The sequence below is a fragment of the Macrotis lagotis genome, chromosome 5, assembly GCF_037893015.1.
Source record: "Macrotis lagotis isolate mMagLag1 chromosome 5, bilby.v1.9.chrom.fasta, whole genome shotgun sequence".
NCBI classification, from domain to species: Eukaryota; Metazoa; Chordata; class Mammalia; order Peramelemorphia; family Peramelidae; genus Macrotis; species Macrotis lagotis.
In genome coordinates this window covers 157,199,787-157,215,591 of record NC_133662.1, presented here as the reverse complement: position 1 = coordinate 157,215,591, position 15,805 = coordinate 157,199,787, and positions in this window count along the sequence as shown.

Here is a 15,805-nt window from a genome sequence, read left to right as displayed (position 1 = left end):
TTGACTCAGTTCTCTGTATATTTTAGAAATGAGTCCTTTGTCAGAAATACTAGTTGTAAAGAACACAATCATCTTTAAATGAAAATAATCATGCAACAACTCTCCCTTCAGTTTAGTCTTGGCTTATACGATTTTTCAAGTTAAATAATTTACCATTAGTATGGCACAATGTGAAATGATGCTATTTTCATTCTTGTTGAAGGAGTCTGATTATATCATACTAAAAAAGCAAGGAAGTAAACACACAACTTAGTTTCACTCCACTGGTGACTGGGAAAGCACTAGATCATTGTCTATTATCCAGAACTTGGTCAAGCATACAGTTGCAAAACTGAAGTACTATATTGACCTTTGAGCAACCAAAATTTACCCTAATTTTCCATAAATTCATGACTGACAGTATCAAAGGTCTTGGTCAGATCAACAGACATTGTATACAGACTTCTGTTCTGTTCCTGGAATTTCTCCTGGAATTGTTGGGCAGTAAACACCATTTCTACCATTCTTTAACCTTTCTGAAGTGACACTGGCTTTCAGTTAGATGATCATCTTCCAGGAGAGGGATTAGCCTGTTAATGAAGATTCTTGCAAGAATCTTGCCAGAAATGTCTTAAAAAAAGGGACTGCTCTATGATTGTTACAGTACAATCTTTCCTTCTCCTTTATAAAGATGCACAATATCCTTCTCTTGCCATAAAAACCTATAAATTTTCAGTTAGCTTTTGAATGAACAGTCTTATAAATCTCAATTGTAATAGAATTAGCAACAGGTACCTTGCCACATGAGAGGAGCGGGCTGGCATTCAAAACCTCTTCTTTAGTTGGAAGTTCAACTAGAGAGGGATTGACTTCAACCTGAGTTATGTGGTCATTGACTTCAGGATTGATTGATAATGGTATGTTGAGAACACTATCAAAGTGTTAAGCCCATCTATCCAAGATCATGTGCTTATTCCTAATCAGTGTGACTCCATCAGTACTGAATAGTTATAGAACTTTGGCTCATAAATAGCCTTCAGGGCATCATGAAAAACAGTTGGGATTTATCAGCATAAAACTGAATTTTATCCTTCTTTCTTAATGAGCCAAGACTCCTGCCTCTCTCTAAATTTCACTTTGCACTCCTTTTGATAGGCACACAAGCTTGTTGACTAGATTAGTTTTGCCTGCAAAATCTATGCCCATTTAGTGATGTTCCTCTTTACTATGACCATTGCAGAACAAAATGTACACCCAGCTCCAACTTTGGCAAGCTTACCATTGTTTCGCTGAGTTCTGTCCCACAGAGCTCCTATTTAGGTGAAATACCTACTAAGTTCTCTTGTTGTGCCATTAGCATCTACTGGATTTTGTGTTGTCCATAAACAAGCACACACTAACATGAACTGATGATGAGTGGAATCATCTTTGCCAAAGTTTTTGTGTATTTTTGTGTTTCATTGCAGGGTGAGATCCCCAGCTTCTGTGATAAGCAGGTTAGGGTTGGGTAAAGCAGATAAATTTTAGGTTACCCTCTCTTGTCCTTTCCTCACACCAGGAGGTTGCTCAGACACCTGAGGGACTGCTGAATCCCAACGACACCTCGGTCCAGGGAGAGGAGAACACTATGGTTTTGACCTCAGTCCAGGGAGAAGATAACAGTAAAGCTTTGACCACCAGAATGCAAGGTGGTGATTCCAGCTACTAGTGTATTCAAATCTACTGCTTTGTCTCTTGTCTGTAGTCATAAGACTTTGAGGTAGGTAAAAATTATAAAATTATATGGGTGATATCTTTTTTATGCATAAATTGGATTTAAGTGAAGTTGCACGATGTCAGTAGCCTCACTTTTCTCTTCCAGAGTCATTGGAATCTATTGTCAAGACAAAGCCAAGATGGATGGTGATGGCTTGGGATGCAGTGGCATCTTTGATGTCCAACTAAGCTCTGAGCACTCCACAGGATGTTCTTCAGCTGCCTTTATGGTCATTGGAACAGATTTTTCTCATCTGCTCATTCTACCAGAGGAAATTTTTACATGCTTGGGCTAGACACCCTCCTAATTCCCAAAGGATTTGAAATCCCTTGGTTTCCCTCAACCTAGATCATCTGCCAAAACAGCTTGCCAGGGTATGGCCACTATGCAGTCTACAGCTTCTTGGTATCACAGGTGAAAGTTGGATGAATTATGTGGACAGCAAAGATGGAAAGCAGCCCTGAAAAAGGCACTAGTCTTCTCTGAACATACCCTATATAGCCTGATAATCTATATAAAGTGCTTTACAAACCTTAAAATGTCATATAAATGGTAGTCATTATCACTAATCTTTTAGTAGTTTAATTACTATGACTCTATAAATTATTAACATGAGCATTTAAAAAATTATTAGTATGACCAAATCAACACTTCTGCAACTTCTCCAATTTAGGCTTTTCTTTATTTCTGTAAAGATTCTTTTATACATGTATATACATAATTCCTGTGTATTTTAATGATATTGTTTACATGCTATAGTTTTTAATATATAATATCTCTATATTTTTCTAATGGATCTTGTTGGTAATGTACAAAAAAAACTAATGATTTATTTGGGTTTATTTTATATCCTGCTACTGTGTGAAAGTTATTTTTTAATTAATTTTAGTTCATATCTAAGTAGATCATATCATCTGTAAAAAGTGATTTTATTTACTTTATGCTCCTACTTAATCTCTTGATTTATTTGTCTTGTCATATTGCTATATCCAGCATTTTTTTTAGGTTTTTGCAAGGCAAATGGGGTTAAGTGGCTTGCCCAAGGCCACACAGCTAGGTAATTATTAAGTGTCTGAGACTGGATTTGAACTCAGGTACTCCTGACTCCAAGGCCGGTGCTTTATCCACTATACCACCTAGCCACGCCTATATCCAGCATTTCTAAAACTATTTCCAATTAATTGTGGTAATAATATTTCTCAAATCGTTTTCAGACCAAGTGTTATCTGGTCATTGAAATCTTGGTTCACTAACCCTTACATCATTTTTTTAGAGTGGAACATCTTGTTCAAACCAAGGTGCAATCCCTGTTTTCACCCTTACTAGAGTGGATTCCTGACACTTTCCTGCAAATATTGCAGGATAACAGGGTTGTGGTCTAAGAATAAATCAGAGAGAAGGTAATGGTAAAAAGTGGCTTCTAAACCAATGCTCACAGACCAGAATGTGCCACAAGTTAAGAGGAATAGCTTCCAACCATTTAAGTCAAGAAAAACTCATAATCATACAGATCTTAGTCATTTATATTTAACTTCTCCACCTTCTACCCCTTGGTTTTGTCTTTAGTCACCACCAGTTTTGAAAGGTGATTTTCAATCTTTCATCATCACCCTCTGGTTTTTAATCCTGCTTGTTTTTCTGCTTCCTATTGGGGTCACTGTGGCAATTCTGCTCCTCCCTCTCTTTCTCCTTACTCAGCCCCAACAGCAATGGAAAACTCCTACTTGCTAGTGTATGTACCCATTAAACATTAACTCCAACAGAAGAAAACAAGCCCTGAGTTAAAGAAAGTGAACTTTGCTAGGAACACACTTTAGCTAATACTCCTTGTAAGTGGTATCGTAATAGCATTGTAACCCTGATTGACAAAATCCAAACAATTTCCCAGGTAATTTAAACTGACCCATAATTTAGAGTCCCAGTTGTGTAAAGTTAATAAATGTATTTTCATGAGGTTGAGTTGGTCTCTTCTCTATTTGTATTCAGTATTCCCTTTGGGTTCAGGGTCTATCTCCCTTCTCATTTATCTCCTCCAGATTCTTGCTCTTCTGAGGCAAGGCACTTAACAGATAATTAGTGTTAGACTTCAGAGAAAATGCTTTTTTTCTTCTTCTAATGATAGAGACAGAGTAAAGCCAAAACATTGTTAACCCATTTTACTCTGCCCTAGAACATTTTTTGGAAAAGATATACTAAGATGTGTGGTGCTAATTAACCTTCTCACTACTGAAGCTGGTATCACAGAGATATCAATTTAGAAAATGGGTGAGGAAAGCAGAAATGGGATATGGTCAAGGATCTTGGTAATTTTATATTTTAGACAAACTTGGTTTGATAAAAATAGGCATTGATAAATGAGGAATTCTATTCTAAAAGTTAAATTTTCATTATTTCAAAACTGAAAAGTAGCAATAAAAGTATTAAAGATTTATTCATTTTTATAAGACAATCTGGGTATTTTAATGTATTAAATGAATTTATACATGTTTATATTCTTCATGCTCAAATATGTGAACAAAAATGCAAAGACCAATTAATTTAGTTGGGTAAAATATGTTGCAAGTGAGTCTAAGGCTCATTCCACGTAAAAAGTAGTTATCTTTGTAAAGAGAAAAAGTCTGCAATGTGGCTAAAACTACACCCTTAACCCTTCTTTGAAAATTCATATTATCACAGCCGCAACATCTGGTCACTGCTGACCAGATGAGAAAATCTGGATGACTCAATGTGACTGATAAGCACTACTAGAAAACCAAATTAAAGACCATATTTCACCAAAGGGATAGTGTGGGAATAATGACTAGAGTGGTAGACTGTGAGTCAGAAAGGAATGGTTTTGAATCTCACTAGTTGTTTAACCTGGGCAAGTTATTTGACTTCTGTCTGTTTCAGTACCTACATCATAGGATTGTGACCTGAGATTTGAAAGATATAGCTCCTAATGACCTACCAATAGAGATTAATGCTTTCTCTGTGACTTATTGTCATACAGAACGATCTGTGCACTGAAAGGTAATTATGGTTGTTGTGAGGATTGAATGAAATATTGTACTGAAACACTTTGTCAACTTTTAGGAAGTCTATAGTTGAGCTATTGTTATTATTATTAACTTTCACAGTTATGATGGTTAACATAAATTTCTCTCCACTCTATTCTCTTAAATTTATCCTATTTTTTCACCCTGTTCCTCTTTAACAGTCTGTTTGGCTTCTGACATCTACTTCCTTTAATCTACCCTACTCTTATTCCCCACTTTTTTTTCCTCTTAGCCCCCCTCCCTCCCTTCTTTCCTGTTGGATAAGAAGAATTTCTGTATCTTGTGTATATGTATTCTCTCCTAGAACTAGTTCAAATGAGAGTGAGGTTCAAGTGTTGCATATCCTCATCCTACTTCCTTCTCTAGTGTATAAACTTTTTTACATTCCCCATTTATATGGAGTAATTTCCCTCATTCATCTTCTCCTTTCTTACCTCTTTTTTTTAGATCATCCAAACATAAAAAAATGAGACCCACACCTTCTGTCTAAATAGACTCTTTAAAATCCTTATGATGACAGAGTTCTGAGGAGTTACATTATCTCCCCATATAAAAATATAACCAGTTGAACTTTTTTTTTTATCTGTCATGATTTTTCACTCATGAGTCCTGTGTTTGAATGTGAAAATTTATATTCAGCTTTGGTCCTTTCATCAGGGATGTTTAAAAGTCCACTCTTTCATGAAATTCCCATCCCCCCATGAACCCCCAGGGCAGATGGGAGATACAGTGAAGAGAGTGTTAGTCCTGAAGTCAGGAAGATTCATTCTTCCTGAGTTCAAATCTGCCCTCAGACATCTTACTAGCTGTATGACCCTGGACAAGTCATTTAACTCTCTTTTTAAAATCCCAGTTTTCTCATATGTAAAATGAACTGGAGAAGGAAACGGCAAAGTATTTTTAAGAAAATCCTAAATGGGTTTACAAAGAGTCAGATGTGACTGGATTCTTAGTTGTAATCCTAGATACTTTGCCATCTGAAATACCATAATCCAAGTCCTCTGTTTCTTTCAACTGGGGACTGAAAGATTTCATGTGATCCTGACTGTGCCTCTACAGTCCTTGAATTATTTCTTTCTGGATATTTTCAGTATTTTCTCCTTGACCTGGAAGCTCTGAATTTTAAATATAATATTCTTGGGAGTTTTCACTTTTGGGTTTCTTCTAAGAGGTGACCTGTGAATTTTTTCAATTTTAAATTTGCACTCTGTTCTAAAATATCTGTGCAGTTAATCTTGTATAATTTCTTGAAATTCAGGTTAATTCTTTTCACTACTTTATTGCATAGCTCTTATTTCTTTCCCCATTTTTTCCCTCTACCAAGCTTATTTGGATTTAAACATTTTTATTACCCTCTTTTATTCCTTTCTGTAACTTTTCTAGGAATTCTTGTTGAACTTATGTCCATTCTGCAGATGTTTTCACACCAGAGTCCTTGTTTGTTTGTTTGTTTGCTCATTTTTCCTGCATATTTCTTGATTTTGGTCTCTGCTCACTTCTGAGGCAGATCTCTGCCATGAGATTCTGTCCTTTAAGGTTCTTTTTCTGTTTTCACAATGAGCACAATCACAGAGCCTGCTAGTTTCTGTGCTCCCAAATTGGTGTGATCGAGGGAGGAGTCTGTTCCCTCCCTTCCAGATCTGAATTCAACAGATTCCTGATCCAGATTGGTCTGTTGGCTTGTGTTTGTTTGAATTTCAGTAGACTGGTCTCAGTCTCTAAAAGTTTATTAGTAGGTTCTGCAGGTTCTGAGTGACCAAATTGCTGACTACTCTTTTGGTCTTGGTGTTTTGTTTTGTTTACTGATAATAGTTTAAAAAAGTACTTGAAATTGATTGCATGCTTTGTTTCATTCTGTGATGCATTGTGGGTATAAAAGAGAGAACTAAGAGTTCATAAATTTAAAATTTATTTGTTCAAATTTGATCTTATTAGAAGAAATATGAAATTCTTTTTTAAAGGTAATCAGAAATTAATATTTTTAAACCACAGGATTATAATAGAGTAATGTACAAGAGCTTCCTGTGGCAGTTATATCAGGTTTGCTAATCAAATTCCCTGGCAATTGTATGCACTGCTCTTCTGACACTTTTCACTCTCTTTGATTGTATTTGTTATCTTTGTACCCATTATCCATGATGTGACTATATGCTCTTTGGGAAGGAATTCTGACTTATGGATCCTTTTATCTCCATGATGTTTATTGCTATAGCAGGTCCCTATGGAACATTGGTTGGATTACATTAATTCAATGAAATGCATGTTAAATAATAATTCTACAGATATTTCTGTTAAAAATAATTCATCACTAGAAACTAACTGCAAAAGAACTGGAATAACTAAGGATTTTACTTCTTTTGACTTTTGATTGAACTTTGAACTCCCTCCAATGGTACAGATCACTGTCTCTTCTCACCCCTTTTCCTCCTATGTATCTCTTATCTTAGTCCTTCCAAAAATTCATAAAAGAGGCTCACTTAATGTGATGGGAGACTTCACCTAGCTTTTAATATTGGATTGACATCAGTGGAGCATGTGTGCTGTGTATTGGTTATTCCTTTTCTTGATATCTGACTTACTACCCTAATGAGACTCTGAACAGACTCTCTCAGACACATCTTTCCTCAAGATCTTTGGGCAGAGGTTCTTCAATTTGTGTGTGTGTGTGTGTGTGTGTGTGTGTGTGTGTGTGTGTGTTGGACTCTTCAGAGTAATGCTTTTAAAGAATATTAATAACTGAGCAAGAGCCAAGCTGGTAGATTAAGGGCAAGGACTCCCCCAAGCTCTTCCCTAAACCACTCCAAATACCTTTAAATAATGACTCTAACCAAATTCTAGGGTGGCAGAACTCACAAAAAGACTGAGTGAAACAATTTTCCAGCCCAAGTCAACTTGGAAGATCTGTGGGAAGGGTCTGTTCTGTTGGGTTTAGAAAGGACCTGCAGCACAATCCCAGTTGTGCTGGCCAACCAACTCCAGTCATCCAGAAATAGTCCTCGAGGTCCCTGAGTCCCTGGGGGTGCCTGGGTCTGTGGCAATGGTAGCAGCTTCCAGACATCTCAGCCCAGGCATCGCCAAGGACAACATGGAAGGTCAGTGGGAAAGCTGCCACACCAAAGTGAGAACAGATTTCAATCCATCCAGCCTTGGGCCCAGGGAACCAAGGAGCAGGCCTGGGGAGCCCCCAGCAGGTAGCTACCCAGCTTCTGCTTTCAGAGTGCTCAGCCCATGTACAGTAAGGGATCAGGGGAGATTGTGGAGGTTTCTTTGCCTTCCCTGAGGCAGGACTTTATAGCCTCACCCATTCTCAAATATGGGTCTCAGTCTGGGTCTCAGTCTCAGGAAAAGGAGTAAAGCCCAACCGAGCTCACTGCCTGCAGGGCAGCAGGGACCCTTCTCACAGCTTGGGTAGTAGGGAGTACTTGTGGTCCCCCATGGACCACAAGAGCATATGTCAGGACAGCAATCAAGAGCTTCTCATAAGACCTTGGAGGAATTAAAATCTTGAGTCCCTGAAAACAGCTGCAAAAACCCTTAAAACCTTGGTACAGTGAGTCCTCCACCCTGGAAGCAGAACCCCACCTTAACAAAGAGTTAAAATCAAGTCACAGTCTGTGGAAATGATCAAACAACAGAACAAAAAAATTCGACCATAGACAATTACTTTGGTCTGATGGAGGATCAAAATACACTCTCAAAATATAACAAAGTCAAAGTTTGTGATCTAAAGCCTCCAAGACAAATATGAATTAGTGTCAAAAAAAGATTTTGAAAATCAAGTAAGGGAGGTAGAGAAAAAATTGGGAAGAGAAATGAGAGTGATGAGGGGAAAATCATGAAAACCAAGACAGCAGCTTGAAGGAGATTAAAAAAATACTGAAGAAAATAACATCTTAAAAAAAGCTTATTTGGGTCAAATGGAAGAATTAGTCCCAAAGGCCAATGAGGAGGAGAATGCTTTAAAAAGCAGAATTGGTTTGATGGAAAAGGAGATACAAAAGCTCTCTGAAGAAAATAATTCCTTCAAATGTAGAATGGAGCTAGGGGAAGGTGATGACTTTATGAGAAATCAAGAAACAATAAAACAAAAAGAATGAAAAATAGAATGAAATGTGAAATATCTCATTGGAAAAACAACTGACCTGGAAAACAGATCCAGAAGATATAATTTAAAAATTATTGGACTTCCAGAAAATCATGACCACAAAAAGAACTTACATGTCATTTTCCAAGAAATTTTTCAGGTAAACTGCCCTGATATCCTAAAGCAGAGGGTAAAATAGAATTTGAAAGAATCTAACAATCACCTCCTCAAAGAGATCCCAAAATGAAAACTGCCAAGAATATAATAGCCAAATTTCAGAACTCCCATGACAAGCATCCAGAAAGAAACAATTCAAATATGGAGCTACAGTCAGGATAATTCAAGATTTAGCAGTTTCTACATTAATGGTTTATATGACTTGGAATATAGATATTCCTAAAGGCAAAAGATCTTGGATTGGAACTAAGAATCAACTATCCAGCAAAACTGAACAATCTCTTTCAGGGGAAAAGATGAACATTCAATGAAATTGGGGACTTTCAAATTTTCCTGATGAAACGACCAGAGTTGAACAGAAAGTTTGATCTTCAAGTTCGGGACTTAGTTGAAGCATAAAGAGAGTAAATAAGAAGGGCTAATTATGAGGGATTTAATGATGTTGAATTACTTTATTTCTACATGGGAATATATGCACCTTCTCATTTATTGGGGCAGTTAGAAGGAGCATATATAGACAAGACACATGACGGAGTTGAATTTGAAAGTATAAAATATTTAAAAAGATGGAATTAATGGGGGGGAGAATGGAATATACTGGGAGAAAGGGAAAGGATAGGTAGAATGACATGTTATCTTACATAAAAAAGGCAAGAAAAAGTTTTTGCAGTGGAGTGGAAGGGGAGAATGTGAGGGAGAGTGAGTAAGCCTTCCTTTCATCAGAAGTGACTCATAGAGGGAATAACATACAGACTCAATTGGGTATAGAAATCCATCTTACCTAGAGGAAAATAGGAGAGGAAAGTATTGGGAGAAAGGGGAGAGGGGAGGGGAGAGGGGGTATAGGTGATAGGAGAGGGAAGATCATGGGACTGGGTAGCCAGATACAACACACTTTTTGAAGAGAGACAGAGTGAAAAGAGAGAGAGAGAGAGAAAACAGAATAAATGGGAGTGGGAGAATAGGATTGAGGGAAAAACAGCTAGCAATAGCAACTATGAGGAAAAAATATTCGAGCAATTTATTTGATGGATTTAGGATTAAGAAGGGTATCCATCCCAAAGACAAATCTGATGGTGTCTGAATACAGACTGAAGCACACTATTTTCCCCTCATTTTAATTTTCTTGAAGTTCTCTTTATTTGTGAGCTGGGGGTGTTATTTTTACTTTTATAATATGACTATTGTAGTAATGTTTTTCATGGCTACTCATTTTTAACCTCTACCAAGTAACTTGCTTTCTCAATGGGGGGAGTAATGTGGGAGAAAGGGAGAGAATTTGGAACTCAAGGTTTTGAAGTGAATGTTGAAACTTGCTTTTGCATGTAGCTGGGGGAAAATTTTTAAATAAGATGTATTTTAAAAAAGAATATTAATAAGTGAAGGAAATCAAAATTTTAGCTAGAGGTTAATACAAATAGAAATGTCATTTTTTCCTATCCAAGTTCATAGACCCCTTGAATCTATCTATTCATGTATGCCTTAATAATTTACCTAAGGTTAAAAACTGCTCTTCTAGGAATACCCCTGAGAAGCAATGGAGAGGCTTTATCTAAAGGAGAAGTACCCATTCTGGTATGTTCTTCCCATATCATCAGTATCACTTAATCAATTAATATTACTTTGCTTTTTACAGAAGGATATTTAATATAAAAATATAGCAAAAGCAACTTACAAACCATTTCCCTTAATACCTGGGAGTACATTCTTCCTTATAGCAGGTACCTCAGACCCTAAGGGAGTGGGTTCAAATTTTTTTTTTTTTAGTTTTTGCAAGGCAATAGGGTTAAGTGGTTTGCCCAAGGCCACACAGCTAGGTAATTAGTAAGTGTCTGAGGTCGGATTTGAACCCAGGTACTCCTGACTCCAAAGCCGGTGCTCTATCCACTGCGCCACCTAGCTGCCCCTGAGTGGGTTCAAATATAAGCCATTTCTATAGTGTTCATCACACTAAGTTCACTTCCAAAGGAAACCTAATTGATGAATTGATAATTCTATGTCTCTTCTTCCAGTGAGCTGAGTCTAACCAGTTGCTCTTAAGGCCCTGGGCTGCTGCCTCACTGTTGTTCAATCTTCTGTGGATCATGGCATGTACTTTAGCTCTTAAGACTTTTGGCACTTTCTCTTTTGACCTTTCAAAGTTCATAAGATTGAAGCTGTCCCCAATACTCTTTCACCTAAAAGCAGGAAGAATAAATACAATACAAACAAAAGTAGAATCAGAGCCATGCACTCACTCAGCCAGCCAAAAAAAAAAAAAGCACAGAGAACAGGAAATTACTTTGGCTGGTTAGTATTTGCTGAGTGTACCCCAGTTCCATTTTATGCAGACAATCAACAATCCATCTCTTCACTGTTATTATCTTAACAGAACTAGTTACAGAATGTCTTTGCATGCTCCAAATCAGAGAGCAGGGCTCTTTCCTCATATATCATCATGCCTCTCCAGAAGCAGACTCCCTAGACTCTTCCGGGTGAGTTGGCAGTAAGTAGAGCATGCATTGCATGCTCTGGGGATGGAGCTCTAATGACAAGGGTCTGTTATACTATTAACTATAAAATATGTGAATCATAATACTATACTGCCCAAGTAAATAAAAAATTAAGTCAAATATGATTCGGGGAAAACTACAGTTATGACTATCCTGGGTAGATGAAAGGACATGGGATGTAAGAATGATGTTTTGTTTTATCTTATTAGTTAAGGCACTGCTGGATGAAAAAGAAAAGGACTAAAGGTGGAGATGTAAATGAAGATGGAAAATAGAAAAGGTAGTGGAAAGAACACTAGTCTTAGGTTCAAGAGAATTCAGTGCTAAATCTGGCTCTGTGTGACTATAGTTAAAATTGATTTAGTTAGATCAATTTGCTCATCTATAAAACAATAAGGTTGATTATATACTTAGACCTTGTCTGTGTTACTTTGATTATAGATGTCAGTAGAATTGGAAGTTTAGAGGCCAACTAGTTTTATAGATGAAAAACAAGTTTTATAGATGAAAATGCTGAGACCCAAATAAATAAGTATTCTTTATCCCAAAGAGATAAAAGGAAAAGGACCAATGTGTACAAAAATATTTAGAACAGCTCTTTTTGTAGTGCAGATAACTGGAAATAGAGGGGATGCCCATTGATCGGGGAATGGAGGAACAAATTGTGGTATATAATTGTGATGAAATACTATTGTGTTATAAGAATGATGAACAGGTTTTAGGAAAAACCTGGGAAGTATAGTATGAACTGATGCAAAATGAAGTGATGCCAAATCAGGAGAATATTATACATAATAACAACAATATTGTATAATTCTAAGCTTTGAAGAATGTAGCTATATTGACCCAAGACAATTCAGAAACATGTGATGAAAATGCAGATTGAAGTATACTTTCATTTTATACTTATATGGTAAGATATAATATTTCTTGGTTTCACAATGGGGAGGAGAAAGAGAATTCCAAACTAAGTTTTTTTAATGATATTACAAATAAATAATGTGAAAAATCAAAATAAGATAAGTTCTTAATTTCACACAGGTTATAAAGAGCAGAATCAAGATTCAAATATAGATCATCAGACTCTAAATTCTATGTTATTTCCACTAAACTACTCTGCCTTTATTTCTAACATTTTATGTAATTCTGTGCAAATTGATGTTTATATTTTTTAAAGTGACTTCAGCATAGATATTTTGAAACAAGTAGGTTTTTAAAAAAGATAAAAGCAAAAAGACTTCCAGGTTTTAAAGTTTCTTATAATAATAAACCTTTTCTCAGTCAATCCTATGATGATCTGAGATGAAAAAAAATTTTCCATGACAATGTAGATGAAAAAGTATGCACGATGTAATACATCTTACTTGAGGCAGCTTCTTCAGGTTTGATCATGTAGTCACCTTATATTTTGTCAATCTGTATTAGTCTCAAACATATTTATATCCTTTTGTATATCCTGCCCCAAAACCTTATAATAAATTTCCCAACATTCTCTCACATCTGCTCACTCACCTTCTTGCTTCTCTTTCTCTATTCCAAACTCTTGCTAATGCATCAAGAATAGAGGGGGAGGGGAAAGAGAAGCAGGAATACAAAACTCTCAGTGCAGGAGGGGTGGGTTCAACTAAAACCACAGATCATCTATTGCATGTTTGGTGTGTGGGCTCCTTGCCTCCCTGCTGACATCTGAGAATTCTTTATACTGGTATTTGGGTGTGGCATCTGGCACCACTGAGAGATACTTGATGGTATTTCTGGAGGATCATTTAAGTTGTTCTCCCCCTCCCATGCTCCATAGCTTCTTTTGAATAAGTTTTTAATGAGTTTTCACAAGTATATAATAAAATAAATTCTTTATAATATTATAGAACTCTTTATTTAAATATTAATATCATTATTGTTCAACATTAAATGTTTCAATAGTATTTAAGGAAGTTGAAAGCCTGCAAAAAACTGTTTTAGGCTTTGGTTGCCTGTATATATAGATACATGTATATGTATTTATATATATATATATATATACATATATATATATATAAATGTATACAATATATGCATATATGAGAAAGACAGGTGGTCAATGGATAGGACGCTGAGCCTTCAGTCAGGCCCTTTTCCTTCAGGTCATAGATTCATAGTTCATATCCAGGTTTGAATATTCACTAGGTTTGTAACCTTGAGCAAGTCATTTAAACCTGTTTGTCTCAGTTTCTTCATAAGTAAAATGGGGGTAATAATAGAACCTACTTTACAAGGTTGTTGTGAGGACCAAATAAGATAATTGTAGAGTGTTTTATATGACACAGAGTTAGCATTATTCATAAATATTATTTATTAATCATCATCATCATCATCTTTATTGTTATTACCATTATTAGGATTATGGGGAATTTCTTACTCAGTAGATTTGGTTTTATCAAATGTCACTTCCTCTACTTGTAAAACATGAAGTTTTAGAATTGAGAAACTAAGGGATCCTGAACTGACCTTGGCAGTTCCTTGGAAGAGTTGTTGCCATATGGATGATCACCAGGTAAAGTTTAAACAGCCATTGGATATTATCCCTGAGTCAACTGAATCCCCCAAGAAAGTAGAGTTCAAAGATAGAGTCTGAAGGCATTTGTGGCTGTTATGTGTTCTAAAGCAATTGATGCATGGGGGATAAATCTGCTAGAAATGAAGTTGTTTTCTGAATGAGATATATCACAACTTGAGAAAAAGAATCTGGGAAGATTTTTTTCCTCTAAGGAAGACTTTTATTAGTCCATCACAGAAGGCATGGCAAAATCTCTTCCCATGAGTAAGAAAGCACTACAACTAAGGACTCCAACTGAAGCTGAAAGTCAGTTGAACTTTGCAACCACTTGGCCCATGAACTATGCCTGATGGCAGTCTGAAGAGATTACATGTTCAGCAGATGATTCATTAAGAAGAGTAGCATCTAGTTGTTAGCTGGATATATTCATCTGGTAGGGGTTAGCAAGGAACAAGTATAATGAGTTTGCATCAATAGGAGAAAACTTAAGAGCTAAAGCATTCTTCTTGTACGTACCTCTTCATGTATGTTCCTTCTGTGTGATAATGTTGGTGGAAGAATGTGCCTCAGATTTATGTTAGGGAAGGATTTTTTTGTTCCTATGCCATTTCATAAATAGAAACTTGTTGGAGGGCTCATAAGCTATGGTTTTGTGTGGATATAGACTCATAGAGTACCTTGAACCTGGGTAGTCTTTTCTGGAAGATCTATCTTTGAGTGTTTATGTGTATGGATTTGTATGTGTGTGCCAGCTGCTCCCTCCGTGTGATTGTTCTTTCATAGTAGCCTTTGAATTAATTTAGTTATATTTAATGAAGAGGAAACAGTATAAATGCAGAAATATGGACAGAAATCCAACTTATGGACCTTACATAAAAAGTGGGGTCCCCATTTCTCTGATTTAGGATGTCCCTTTCCCTCCCTCCTGCCCCTAGGGATTTCTCTCTCCTCCTTCCTACTTTTCCCTCATATCATAAGTTTATATTTCTTTTGTGATGTTGAGCAAATAAGTACCTTAACATTTACAACAATCCTCATGTCCTCATCATAAAGGAAGATGCTAATTCATGATCCTATATTTCAACTAGAATACATTTTCTAAATGCTTACTCTGCTCCAGTGCTTATAGTACTAAAGGGAAACATGAGGGAATTAGGAAAGGAAAAAATGGATAATAAGATTTTGAGGTATGAGGTATAAAATACCTTAGAGATACCCTCATTTATCAGATGGAGAGAGGAAAGGAGGAAGTGGGAATAGAAGGAAATCAAGGAAGGAAACTTGCTACCTCTTCACTGTCACATTAGTATCATGTCCTTCAGCCTCTAGCCCTGTTCCTCACAACTCAGATCTAGTCTCTATTTTTCATCCCCAACCCTAATTACAAGTTTTTGTTTACCCATCCATTATTCCTTTTTTAGGGATCCTTTCAATTTTGGCCATTCTACCTAGTCTTATGTTCTTGCCCATCAAAGAATTAGGTAATGGTGCTAGCCTATGGGATTCAAGTGAAGGAAAGAGTATTTCTAGGGCAGGTATATGCTATGAGATGCTCTGATGTGTATACTGAAAGTTGCAAGAACTCTAGTTTTATTTTCTTTCTACTTTATTTTCTTTTTCCTTTTCAAAAGATAAACGATATTTATCTCTTGGGAATGTCTAATTACTTTGCTAGTGAATTGTAATGATCTTGTGACTAATAGCTTTAGTCATTTAGAAAAATATAATAAGCTTATGTAATAA